Source organism: Ceratotherium simum, chromosome 4, assembly GCF_057802395.1.
Source record: "Ceratotherium simum simum isolate JZ-2026a chromosome 4, ASM5780239v1, whole genome shotgun sequence".
NCBI lineage: Eukaryota > Metazoa > Chordata > Mammalia > Perissodactyla > Rhinocerotidae > Ceratotherium > Ceratotherium simum.
The window spans coordinates 38,839,469-38,851,837 of NC_141903.1; the positions used below are offsets into that span (position 1 = coordinate 38,839,469).

A 12,369-nucleotide genomic window follows, 5' to 3' on the forward strand; every position below is an offset into this window, starting at 1 on the left:
GAGACACTAGCCTTCATACTTTAGAAACATAATTAACTTAATTCTGCTCATTTGATCAGTGTTGTCTTGAACTAGTAAGGAAAAGAACATTCATTTTGAGAGTTGCTATTTTATTTGGTTTTCCTGGCTCCTTCTCCTAGAAAGGAAGTTCCCTGCTTTAATTACGTAAAGTTGGGTTTCAGCACTGCTGCCAAGGAGCTGAGGGTTTGCCAGTGGCAGGCTTCCTGACTTCAGGATGCTTTGTCACCACAATGGAATTAATTTACTGAAGGAGCTTATTTCTACCTGCTGTTAAAATCATCTACATTATTCCACGCCAAGTAGACAAATATATTTTGTGAGCTCATTTCCTCTTTTTCCTAAAAACCCCTCATCTGGTTGTTTCTCATAGCAGTGAAATGGGGAAGTAAACACAGTGTTAGTGAGACCTGGCAAAGCTGCTTTCTCTTCACGTTTCTGTTCCCCTCTGTCTGGTCACCGCTGCTGGGGACCTGCTGGGGTGAGTTTGTTTGGATCCTTCTGCTGGATTCCACCCTGCCTCACCCAGCTGACTGTAGAGAGGCAAGGATCTTTGTTCCTTTTCTCTTTTCTGTCTCTACCCAGAGCTCAAAGTGCAAGAGGTGACCTTCAATATACCACTCCTGCCACTGTGTGCTGTTCTGAAAAATCCCGCCTGGAGTTAAGTTTTGCTAACAGTAGTTAGTTAAATAATGAACATTTTATTGAACTCTTACTGGGCGCATTGTGCTAATTACAGAGAAAAGAACAACGGTTCTTGTTCTCTCCTTGGCTGCAGAAGACCAAACTAGGGTAAGTGAAAAGTATCGAAAAGAACGAATTTACACAAAACTACAAAGAACACAATATGTCTTGGGGGCATAGAATCATTAAATAGACAATAGCCACCCACTTTTGAGGGCAGAGTGGTTTTTGAGATGCTTGTCACCAGGCGTCAGCTCTACAGGGTAAAGGATGTGTTCTTCTTGTTGACTGTGACACCTTCGCGTTTGGCTCAGCTTCCCACACAGAGGTGCTAAGGAAGTGTGTGTGGAGAACAGAAGGAAGGAAAGAGGCTGCACAGGACACAGTCCAGTTCTTTTTATCCTCAGAGCTCCCCTTACTGCACTTTTATGGTTTTCAAATTCAGTTTTACAATAGGGGCGTTCTTTTTGTCACCTAATTTCATCTTTCTAACAAAGCAACAGGTTCGCTGATAAGGGTCTTGCCTCTAAAGCCACACTTCTAGCTCATGTCAGCAGTAGGATTCAATTCTGAGTGATTCTCTTGCCAAAAACTGTGCTCTTCCCAGCATACCAGCTGCCTCCCAGCAAGAAAACAACGGGAGTGAGCTTGCAGGCGGCTGCCCGGATAAAAGAGGACCCTGAGAGCAGATGGAGGAGGAAAGCAGGGCGGGGGGCCTCCTGGGCCTCCCCTCATGGTGCTCCATGCAGGCCACGATGACACAGGGCTAGGAATAAATATTTCAGGGAGGGGAAATGCTTGCACAAAATGAAGAGAGAGTTATTCCTTAAGAAACACCTTTGCCAGTCCCAGCATCAGAGATGGGGGATTTCCCACAGGATCCTCTGATGGTTCTGAGCTTAGGCTGCCAACACTGATTGATAAAGCATCCTCTCCGCTGATATTCAAGGTCAGGTATAGGACACTGCAAATCAAGGCCATTAAAATTGAGGGTGAGTCAGATCACACAGTGGGAAGCTAGACTGCCCACCTCTTTTTCCCGTTGAATCACACATCATTTAAAACAAGGGAACTGTAGGAAAGTTCTCCTCTAAGCAAAGAGACATCAGGGAGAGAAAAAAATCATAACATAAACACTCTGCTTATCTCGCATTCCTGAGTCATGCCGATGGTTATCTTCCCTTTTTGACCCTAAAAAAGCCCATTTTACGGCTTTTCCTTTTGTTCTTAACCTATAAAAATGAGTGGGGAAAGGTCAGCCAGCCCTGTAGGTCTTCCAAGAGCTGGGAGACTGGAGAGAGAACGCCCGAGTCTTGAGAAGCTTATCTCAGAGTGTGTGCTCCCTGGGGGAAGGTCGTCCAGGGAAAGAGAGGTAGGCGCTCAGTAAATACTTGTAGGGGACAGGGGGAAGGGAAGAGGCTGCACGCAGCACTTCCTTTTCATCCGCAAAGCTACCTGTATACCGGTCATATTTGCGGTTTTCAAATTTAGTTTTACGATGCCTCAGGATGAACAACTATTTCAAAATTCATCACAGAAGATTTTAAATGTTTATGAAATAAAAGGCACTTGCTAATGCATACACTTTTGACCCCAAGAGGGGCTAGGGTGCCCAGTTTACTCTGCTCAGCCTGCGAACAACGTAAGGAACACAGGTTATTTCCTCTGCTAAGATGTGGACCCCTCCTACACCCCCACACAATGTTGACGTCTTTGATAGCATAATGAGGGCCAGCACCTCAACCTACAGCAGAGAGTAGTTTTGGATGTTTGTGCCTTTAAGACCAGAGGAGGTAGAAATCCTCAGAAGAAGGGGGAGACTGAAGACGGGCTTGGCCTCTCTGGCCTTCTGTCCCTTAGAACTGATTTCTTTTCCAGCTGGCCAAGGATCTGTCCTGAAAGCTGGCCCCAACTTCCTAACAAGCTCTGCTTCCCTTGAATCTGACTCCAAATTCCAATTTTCACACTCTGCTCAGATTAGACGTCTCCTGAGGAGCTGCCCCAGTCTCAGACTCCAGACCCCTCCATCCTCCCTGCCCCAGCTCAGCCTCATTTCACACTCCGAAGTCTGACATTCACTCCCACTCCCCCGCACCTGCCCTCGGCTCCCTGGCTTTGGGCTTCTCCTGCCTTAGTCCTGACAGCTGGCTGTGACTGCTTCCAACTGAACTGCTAAGGAACAGAGGCTCCTTCCCATTGCGGTACATCTGAGTTGCTGCTGAATCAGGCCCAGAATCTTGGAGGGGGAGATCGGCAACCTATACCCTCCAAGCTGTGCTTTTGGCCTCACTCAGAAGTGGGAACAGAGCAGCCTGCCCTGCTGGAGCCCACAGTCCCATCATCCTGTCCAAAAGCAGACTGAGAATTCTCTGCCTGCAGGAGGAGACCACACATGCCCTTACTGAACAATTCAGAATATGGCATCCTACAAGGGTTGACCTATTTTGCAAAACCCTTCAATTTTTTATTTTCTTTAAATTGTTTTCTAGTTCCTTTTCATTTTTCTGCTCACCATCATACCCCCACCCCCTCCCCCAGAGAGGCTGAGGTATATGTGGCTCTTTATCAACCTGAATTCTCTAATAAGTCATGGCTTGTGGGCATGCAGGGGTCACTCTTCCCTAAGCAAGACCACTTCTCTGACTCTTGTCCCAGAGCTCTGAATGTGCTTCCCCTTTCCAGGAGTAGAGATATGATTGGATTCACATTTCATAAAATCACTTTGGCTTCAGTGTGCAGGACGGATCAAAAGGCAAAGTTGGAGAATTAGAGACCTGTGAAGAGTCAATTTAGGAGTCCTGATAAGAGACATTGAGGATACCTTTTCCTGAACACTTGTGATGTTCAGACCTTAGGTTAAGCCTAAGTAATTTTAGACAAAAGAGGCCACAGAACAGTCTGCCTGTTCCCCACCTTCTACTCCCCCAGCACCCAAGTCTTGAATCTTATTATTACACAAGAAAGACATCCACCAGCTATAGGAGAGATGGAGTCAAAGACTGTGCCTGTCCACTAGGGTTTGTTTATGCCCTTAAGGCTTGTCACTTACTGGAAAAGGAGTCCCTGAAATCTGACCAATTAGATTAATACCCGCCTCAGAGTGAAATCAATGGAGTTAGATGGAAACATTGATTTGAATTCCATTCTCTAAAGGAGGCAGAAATTATTAGTCAATTCCTAAGAGCCTTTGGGCTTAATAGTAATTGAGGCCACTTATGCCCATTCACTGGCATCTTCCCCTGACTTCCTTCGAGGGCAGTAGAGGGAGATTTAGGCCCAACCTGGGAAGCCAAGGGGAAATATGGTCAAGCAGAGAAAGGAAGTGCCCTGAAGGAGGCAGGGAGGTTTGAGACTTCACTGAGAGGAATATTATTTAACAAGAACCTCAGAGACTTCATGAGATAGCGAGACATAAAACATCCCTGAGACAGTGAGTGACAGTATTTTCAGATATAAAGGAAGAGACATCAGAGTCAGAAGTATCAGCACATGTAACACATAAGACTTTCTGTGTTATTAACAATGAAAAAGAAGGTTTAAATTATTCTTTGTTTAAACTGTCAAGATTTGCTTTTTATGAAAACCATTAGAGAATATGAGCTGGTGACAAACAAATGACAACCAGGCAAAGGGATGTGACTTAAATCAGAGTGAAGGGAAACACAATGGAAGGAGACCACGAGAACACAGTGCCCTCTTGTCACCTGGTTGGGAGGAGTTAAGGGAGGAAGGAAGGAGAGGAGATACATGGCAGAGCTTTAGCCACCCAATTGCAAGTATGCGACACTTTTCTTAATAGTGTGAAATCTAGGGTATGCAGCCCAGCTTAGAACAGCAGGAGAATCCAGTGGAAAGTGATAAGACAAGGACAGTGCAGAGCAAGGTTCACTCATCCTCTGGGCCAAAAATGGCAAACAGGCTTAATCTTTGCACTAATTTTATGAATTAAGAGTGGTTTCTTTGTTGTTGTTGTTGTTATGTGAGGAAGATTTACTCTGAGCTAACATCAGCGCCAGTCTTCCTCTATTTCATATGTGGGTTGCCGCCACAGCATGGCTGACAAGTAGTGTAAGTCCACGCCCAGGATCTGGGCCTGCGAACCTGGGCTGCCGAAGTGGAGTGCACTGAACTTAACCACTAAGCCATTGGGCTGGCCCCATCAATCAGGAGTGGTTTCTTGAAGTTTTGTACTGAAAAGGAGTCTGAGGCTGTGTCTGGGATCAAGAGTCGAGTATTGCAATTGATGAGTGATGTCTGCCGTGGGCCCAGGTTTGGAGAGTGGGCTCAACTAACATGAGAGAAAGGAGTGCTACTTGTGGCCCCATCTAGCTTACTGAACTCCTCTATATTGGAGTTTAGGTCAAAGGCCCAGCTAACACTAAAGTGAGTCTGCTTTTGTCCTGCACATTATTTCTTTTGAGGACTCATAGGGAGAGTGATGCATTATGGGTAGGATGTTCCTGGACACCTTGGCCCTGCAAAAATCTAATAGAACCTGCTCTTGATCCCTAAAATTTTATATGCAGATATTTCTGGAATTTGGGACCTAAAATTTTCCCTTGCAGGGCAAGGTAGGGCTTCCAGAGGTCTTGTTGATTACTTGGAGAGTGGGACAGGGATGGGACATCTGGGTGGGCTTCAGTAAGCAAGAATCATTCCCGGGCTCCTGCCCTTTCTCTTATCCAAGAGAACTGAGGCTCAAGTTTCTGGTCTTATGGTCCAGGACATCACTGATCCTGGATACCACTGGCCCAGCCAGGAGGGCCTAGGGGATGTAAGGACTTGAATTAAGATGACATGATTCACCTTCATTTAATGCACAAGTGTCATGTGGGCGATGTTGACATTATTTATCTGGATCTGATCACTGCTTTTCCCTCTGACAGCCATAGATAAATGTTTAGGCATCCATGTGAAAAGCTTCTTGGCATAAAAGTAGATTGAACATTGATTCTCACTTATAGATTCAGGGGTCCTCCTCCAGGAAATAGCATAAGGACCCAACAGCTTAACTGCAAAGATTGATGTTTCTCAGAATGACAACTCATGTTACGTGGCCTAAGTGTGAATCCAAATAGAACAGTTCCCAATTGCCTTTGGGTCAGAGCTCATTTTCTTTTGTTCATAAGAACATATAAATCAAAGCTGGTCAAGCGCTAAGTACCAGGTCAATAAAACTTTGGTTTTGTTGTAATGTCTGCAGTTTGTCATCAGGAAAATAAAACAAAGAAAATAAAACAATGATCTTTTTTTTCAAGATAAAATTACAAAGTTGAATGGACCACATGATTATTTGTGCCTGTATATAATCTCTTTCCTATATAGCATATATATTTTGAGGGCAGCATTGTATAACTCATTTCTGTATTCCCCAAAATGTCTTGTGCATAGTAGGTATGCTCAATAGCATTTTTAACTTGAAAACACGAGTTGCAATGTTGAGTAGTGGAAAGAGCCCTGTACTCGCATTTGAATTCATTTCCTGCTGTATTCCCAGCCCCTAGAATAATACCTGGCATACAGTAGAAGCTCTTACTAGCAATATGAGCAATATGGTTATGGGCAAGCTTTTAACCTGAGCCTCAGCTTTCTTATAAGTAAAATGGGGATAATGTCTACACTGCTTCATGCCTTTCCTTCATGTCTTTGGGCTCTTCTAGGAATGTCTTGACTCTCTCATTACAAGACTTTGCCTGGGTGTCACTTTTTCTTTGAAGCTTTCCTTGACACTTCTTGTTTCCCAGGAATAATTGACATCTCCCTCCTTTGGGCTCTGCTAAATTCTATCAAAGCACCTACAGCTCTTTATTACATTTATCTACCTACAAGTCTATCCGCCTCTTGCTAGACAGTGATTTTCTAGAGGCTAGGAACTATATCTTATTCATTCCTGTATGCCCAATGCTGAGAACAGCAGAAACTTGATGTATAACTCCTGAATGAATAAAGGAAGGAGTAACGAAGGACTATAATCATAATCGAGCAAAAAGGGGCTCGTTTTGTTCACCGCAATCCGGTGCCAATCAATTGCAAATGAGTTGGTGGTTGAGAAAGGAAAGTTTATACGATTAGCTAGCACAATTGGAAGATGGCAGACTAGTGTCCTAAAGAGCCATCTTAAAATCATACAGAATCTTGAGACATTTATATAGGGGAAACGAGTAGGGAAGGAGGGGGTTTAGGGATGTTGATCACCCGGTGTGACAAACTTCAAGGAGCCACATTATCTCGTTCTTCTGTCATTCGTGACAGGTACCAACACAGAATTTTTCTTTCTGGAGGTCATCATGTTCCTCAGGAACTCAGAGAACAAGATTATCGTCTTATTACAGCTGGGAGATATACGTAAGCAAGAGTCAGAGTTAGCAGATCATGTATTTTGCAAAAGCGAGAGGTGCTTAATCATTTAGACTACGTGCAGGCTAGAGTGCATTTTCAGAGACTGGTGACTCAGGATCATAGTTACAATATTGCTTCCTTTCCCTAAGATGGCTTCCCTCATGCTAACTTAAGATCTAGCTGTTACATAGTCAGTGGAATGATGTGATCCATTTGGGGTTCTAGAAAAAGCCCCCTGGAATGACAGGCTAGAGTTCAGAGGGGGTTAGATCAAAAGCATCAAGATTCTTTGATGTTCAGACACTGTCTCAAGAAGGTGTCTGTTAACTTCAGAGGTAACCTTGGTTCACGCAAGCCATTACCATCCGCCAGTATGTTATCTGAGCACTGAGTCTGCAGAGCCTAAGACATAGAGCACAGGCCAGGAGGGGATTCAGGAGGGGGTCCAGAACGGGGTAGGAAATGCTGGAGCATGAAGCCCCTTGGGAAGGGATCAGCCTTGGTGGGGGTCCTGGTGTAGTGGGGGATACCCTGTGGGGGCACTGGTTGAGCAGGTGGGCGCCTGAGACCCTTCCTCCACCGCACAGCTCTCCCAGGGCCCTTTGGCAAGAACTTATGCTCAAGGGTAGGTGGTAAAATGGAGCTGTTCTCAAAAGCAGGGGCTGGTCAGTCATTTATTTGGGTCCTGAGAGCTCCCAAAGCCGAGTGGGATACAGGGGGTTACCAGCTTGGGCTCAGAGGCAGCATCCATCCTATCCTCTGTGGCCTAGTCACAGAGTGGCAGATGTAAGCCTAGTGGGGTAGGGAATTTGGGGAAGGGGGTGGTTCCTCCTCCAGCTGTTTCCCTGGGCAGCAAGTGACTCAGTCACTCAATTCTAGAATAAGGACTAACCTGACTTTTTTTCAAAAGTCTGTGTTAAATCTACGGAGCCAAGTTCTGTTTGTTTCTGGCCTATTCTATTTTTTTAAAAACAACTTTATGGAGGTATAGTTTATCTACAATAAACTGCACTCAGTTAAAGCATACAAATTGATGAGTTTTGACAGATTTATACACCCATTGCTATGGACTGAATTGTGTCCACCCAAAATCCATATGTTCAAACCCTAATCACCAATGTGATTGTGTTTGGAGACAGGGCCTACAAGGAGATATTTAAGGTTAAATGAGGTCATAGGGTGGGGCCCTGATATGACAGGATTAGCGTTATCATAAGAACAGGAAGAGACAGCAGAGCTCACTTGGGCATACTCTCTCTCTTTCTCTTTCTCTCTCTCCACCCCCCCCCAACCTCACTTTCCCTCCCTCTCTCCCTCCCTCTATGGAGAACCTGACCATGCTGGCACCCTGATCTCAGACTTCCAACCTCCAGAACTGTGAGAAAATAAATTTCTGTTGTTTAAGCCCCCCAGTCCATAGCAATGTGTTATAGCAGCCTAAGCTGACTGATACACCCATGAAACTACCACTACAGTCAAAATAAGAATAATTCTACCACTCCCTAGATTTTTTATTCCTTTTTACAATAGACTGAAAAACTAACCACATGCAGGCCCTCCTGGACCAGTTCAACTGATCCCATCTCTTATCAACAGAGTGATTAAGAATTGCTTTTCAGAAAATCTGCAAAGTCACATAGCCAGGGCATGCAAAAAAGAAGAAATCTTGACCTGAAATGACCTCAGAACCAAAGATCCTCCTCCCCACGGAACCCAAGGACCAGGACTTGACCAGAACTTGCAAGTCAGACTCTTATCAGAAGGGAGGGATCCCTCATTCAGGAAGATGCGGTGTTAAAATTCTTTCCCCACCTCATCAAAAATGTTTAGAACCCCATCATAAAAGTTTAGAACCCTGTCATAAATGTTTAAAACATTACCATAAATGTTTGAAGCCCACCAATCAAAACCTGTCCCACCAGCATTTCCGAGTGCCAGCCTGTTCTCCCTAACCTCTTAAATTTCTGAATAAGAGAGACAGAATCTGAGGGCATATGCCCCCTTTTCTCCCTGCAGATCTATCTCACAGAATAAAGCTGATCTCTTTTCCCAAAGGCTGATGCTGTAATTAATTGGGTCGTTTGCGTGCATTGGGCAGAGAACCCCAATTTTGTGCGGTAACATAACCTTGAGATTAGGAAAGAGATGTCTGCTGTAGGAAAAAATACAATCCTCTCCAAAATGCCCTTTGAAATGTTTTGTTGCCTAGGATGTCACTATGCCAAATTTTAATGAAGAAAAGAAGCCATTATACAATCAAGGTAAAGAATTCATGGTAATTCAGCCCTGAGCATCCAATTAATCTGGGCACAGTCACCAGCTTTGAACTGGCTTTGGTAACCTGCATAAATTTTCCAGCTGAAGCCTGACAGCTATTCATCAGAAGCAACAGGTTCTCTGAGCATAGAGAATTCAAGAATGTTTTGGAAAAGGGAAGTCTTTGATGTTTTCTGGCCTCTTCCCCCTCTTACTTCCCAGGAGCCAAATTCCCTTCTCCTCCTTCTGGAAATGCCCTCTTAATCCTGTCTTTCCTCCCTCACCCCCACCCCAGGAAGGGTCGATGCAGCCTCCAAACCCTGCCAGCTCCCGGAGGGGAAGGGCCTCCTGGGGTTTCCTGCAGTGGCCCCTGGGCCTAACACAGTGTCCAGCAAGAGCTGTTGCACAGGAAATGTCTGTAGAATGAATCCCTGACTAAATTAAGTGAAAAGGACTTGACCAAAGGAACCGCAGCCATCTGAGGTCATGGAGCTTGATATTTAATGCATATTAAGACAGCCTAGGGGTGGGAGTCAAGATGGCGGCGTAGGCAGACTCTGAACTCACTTCCTCCCGTGGACACAGCCAATTTACAACTACTCGTGGAAAAATTACCCCTGAGACAGAACTGAAAACTGGATAAGAGGAACTCCTGCAACAACGGACAATCCTAACTGGGGTAGAAGAGGCAGAGACTCCCTTCTGGAGAGGAAAAACGCCACCTTCACAAGCCGCCAGCTTCACGGCCGCCGGGAGCAGCTCACAGGTACGCACCCTCCCTGGAGGCGCGGGGCCCTGAGCCGGGGAGCGCCCCCGCTGTGGGCATTTTGTGGACCCAGCACAATTGAGACCAGCAGCATAATATCTGACTTTGCCTGCTCCTAAAGCATTGGGTAGCACCCCCAGAAAACCCGGTTCACAAAGAAACTAAAACTGGCTCTTAAAGGGCCCGCGCACAAACTCACCCGTTCCAGAAAGCATCCTAAAATCACCAGAAGGTGCACAGTGCTTCGGTGACAAGAGACTCACCTAATAGGCCCTGAGTGCATCTCGGTGAGGGGTGAGACCTCTCCAGGGACTGGGACATTGGCGGCGGCCATTGTTGTGGCCTGGTGTGAGCGTGCTGACACAGACGCCATTGGAGTTCTCCCTGAGGCCTGCTAGCCCAGGGTCTGCCCCACCCGCTAGAGCACCGATTTAATCCAGCTCAGCCAGGGCAGGCAGCCCACCCTAGAGACTAGCCCCACCCAACAACAAGCCTTCAGGCAACGTGTGGGCCTGCATAGATTGGTGACTGGATTCTCTGCAGCCTGGCAACTGAGCTGACTTGAGCGGGGCAGGGTGTGCACAAGGAGCGGGTGGAGAGTGTGGGGCGGTGGCAGAGTGTGTGGGGCTCCCGCCTTGGAGAGACTGGGTCCACTTGGGGAGGTCGGGGTGCTCACACGGGGCAGGACTGTGTTGACTGTGTGTGTGGACCTGTGGGCGGCAGGGCTTCTCAGCCACAGAAGACTTGTACTTCTCAAAGACCCACATAGGAGGTTTGCTCCACCTTCCAAAACCTGAAACAATTGGGTGCTCCTGTGCCTGAGGCCAGCCCCACCCAGCTGCAATCCTCAGAGAGCTGACAAGAGACCTAATAGGCTAGAGGCTTACAGCAATTGTAAGGCCCTGAGCCTAACAACCTGCCACGGTGGGGGCCTACTCACTTAAAAGAAATACTGCAACACAAATGTGGTATTAGAACTTGCAGCCAACTGTGCTGGGGCTCCCCACAGCTGATAAAGAGACTGAAGGGCCCACAACAACTACAAGCAGCTGAGCGTTACAACAGCTGGCCAGGAGCATAACTCAGCCTCCCTGGGCGCCTACAGGGAGAGCAAACAGGCCACAGCAGAAGGATACACGTAGCCCACATAGGGGTCACCCCTGGAACATTGAGAACTGAGGGAAGCACACTGGAAGCCTCCTAAGCCATCACTTACATAAGGTCACCTATCCAAGAGCAGGAGACGTAGCTGACCTACCTAATACGTAGACACAAGCACAGGGAAAGAGGCAAAATGAAGAGGCAAAAGAATACATTCCAAGTAAGGGAACAGGACAAAACCCCAGAAAAGGAACTTAGTGAAACAGAAATGAGCAACCTACCCGACAGAGAGTTCAAACTAAGAGTGTTAAGGATGCTCACTGATCTGGGGAGAAGAATAGATGGACTCAGTGAGAATGTCAACAAAGAAATGGAAGATATAAAAAAGAACCAATCAGAAATGAAGAATACAATACTGGAAATGAAAAACTCATTAGAGGGACTCAAAAGCAGAGTAGAGGATACAGAAGAACGGATCTGTGAGCTGGAAGAAAGACTAGAAGAAATTACCCAAGGTGAACAGGTAAAAGAGAAAAGAATTAAAAAGAGTGAGGACAGTCTAAGGGACCTCTGGGACAACATCAAGCGCACTAACATCCGTGTTATAGGTGTCCCGGAAGGAGAAGAGCGAGACAAGGGGGCAGAGAATCTATTTCAAGAAATAATAGATGAAAACTTCCCTAACCTAAGGAAGGAAACAGACATCCAGGTACAGGAGGCACAGAGAGCCCCAAACAAGATAAACCCAAAGAGGCCCACACCAAGACACATCATAATCAAAATGTCCAGAATTAAAGATAAAGAGAGAATCCTAAAAGCCGCAAGAGAATGTCAAGTTACATACAAAGGAAACCCCATAAGGCTATCAGCTGACTTCTCAGCAGAAACCTTACAGGCTAGAAGAGAATGGCATGATATATTTAAAGTGCTAAAAGGAAAAAACTTACAGCCAAGAATACTCTACCCAGCAAGGTTATCGTTCAAAATGGAAGGAGAGATCAAAATTTTCCCAGATAAGCAAAAATTAAAGGAGTTTGTCACCAAGAAACCAGTGTTACAAGAAATGTTAAAGGGACTGAATTAAGGGGAAAAGAGAAGACCACAAATAGGAAAAATTATCTATTTCCACGATTAGAACGTAATGGATACAAATGCACAAAAAAGAGGTTGGATATGATATCAAAAACATAAAAGGAGGGAGGAGG

The 12,369-nt window shown here is 45.7% G+C and overlaps 1 long non-coding RNA gene across 2 annotated transcripts in view; it reads right to left on the reverse strand.

Moving 5' to 3' along the window:
- Positions 1–10,482, reverse strand: part of LOC147917264 (uncharacterized) — a 219,392-nt gene extending 208,910 nt beyond the window's left edge. For both annotated transcript variants that reach the window (XR_015551959.1, XR_015551960.1), the window contains exon 1: positions 10,327–10,482. This is a non-coding gene — a long non-coding RNA (uncharacterized LOC147917264). The remainder of the gene's footprint in view (positions 1–10,326) is intronic.
- Between the last annotated feature and the right edge of the window lie 1,887 nt (positions 10,483–12,369).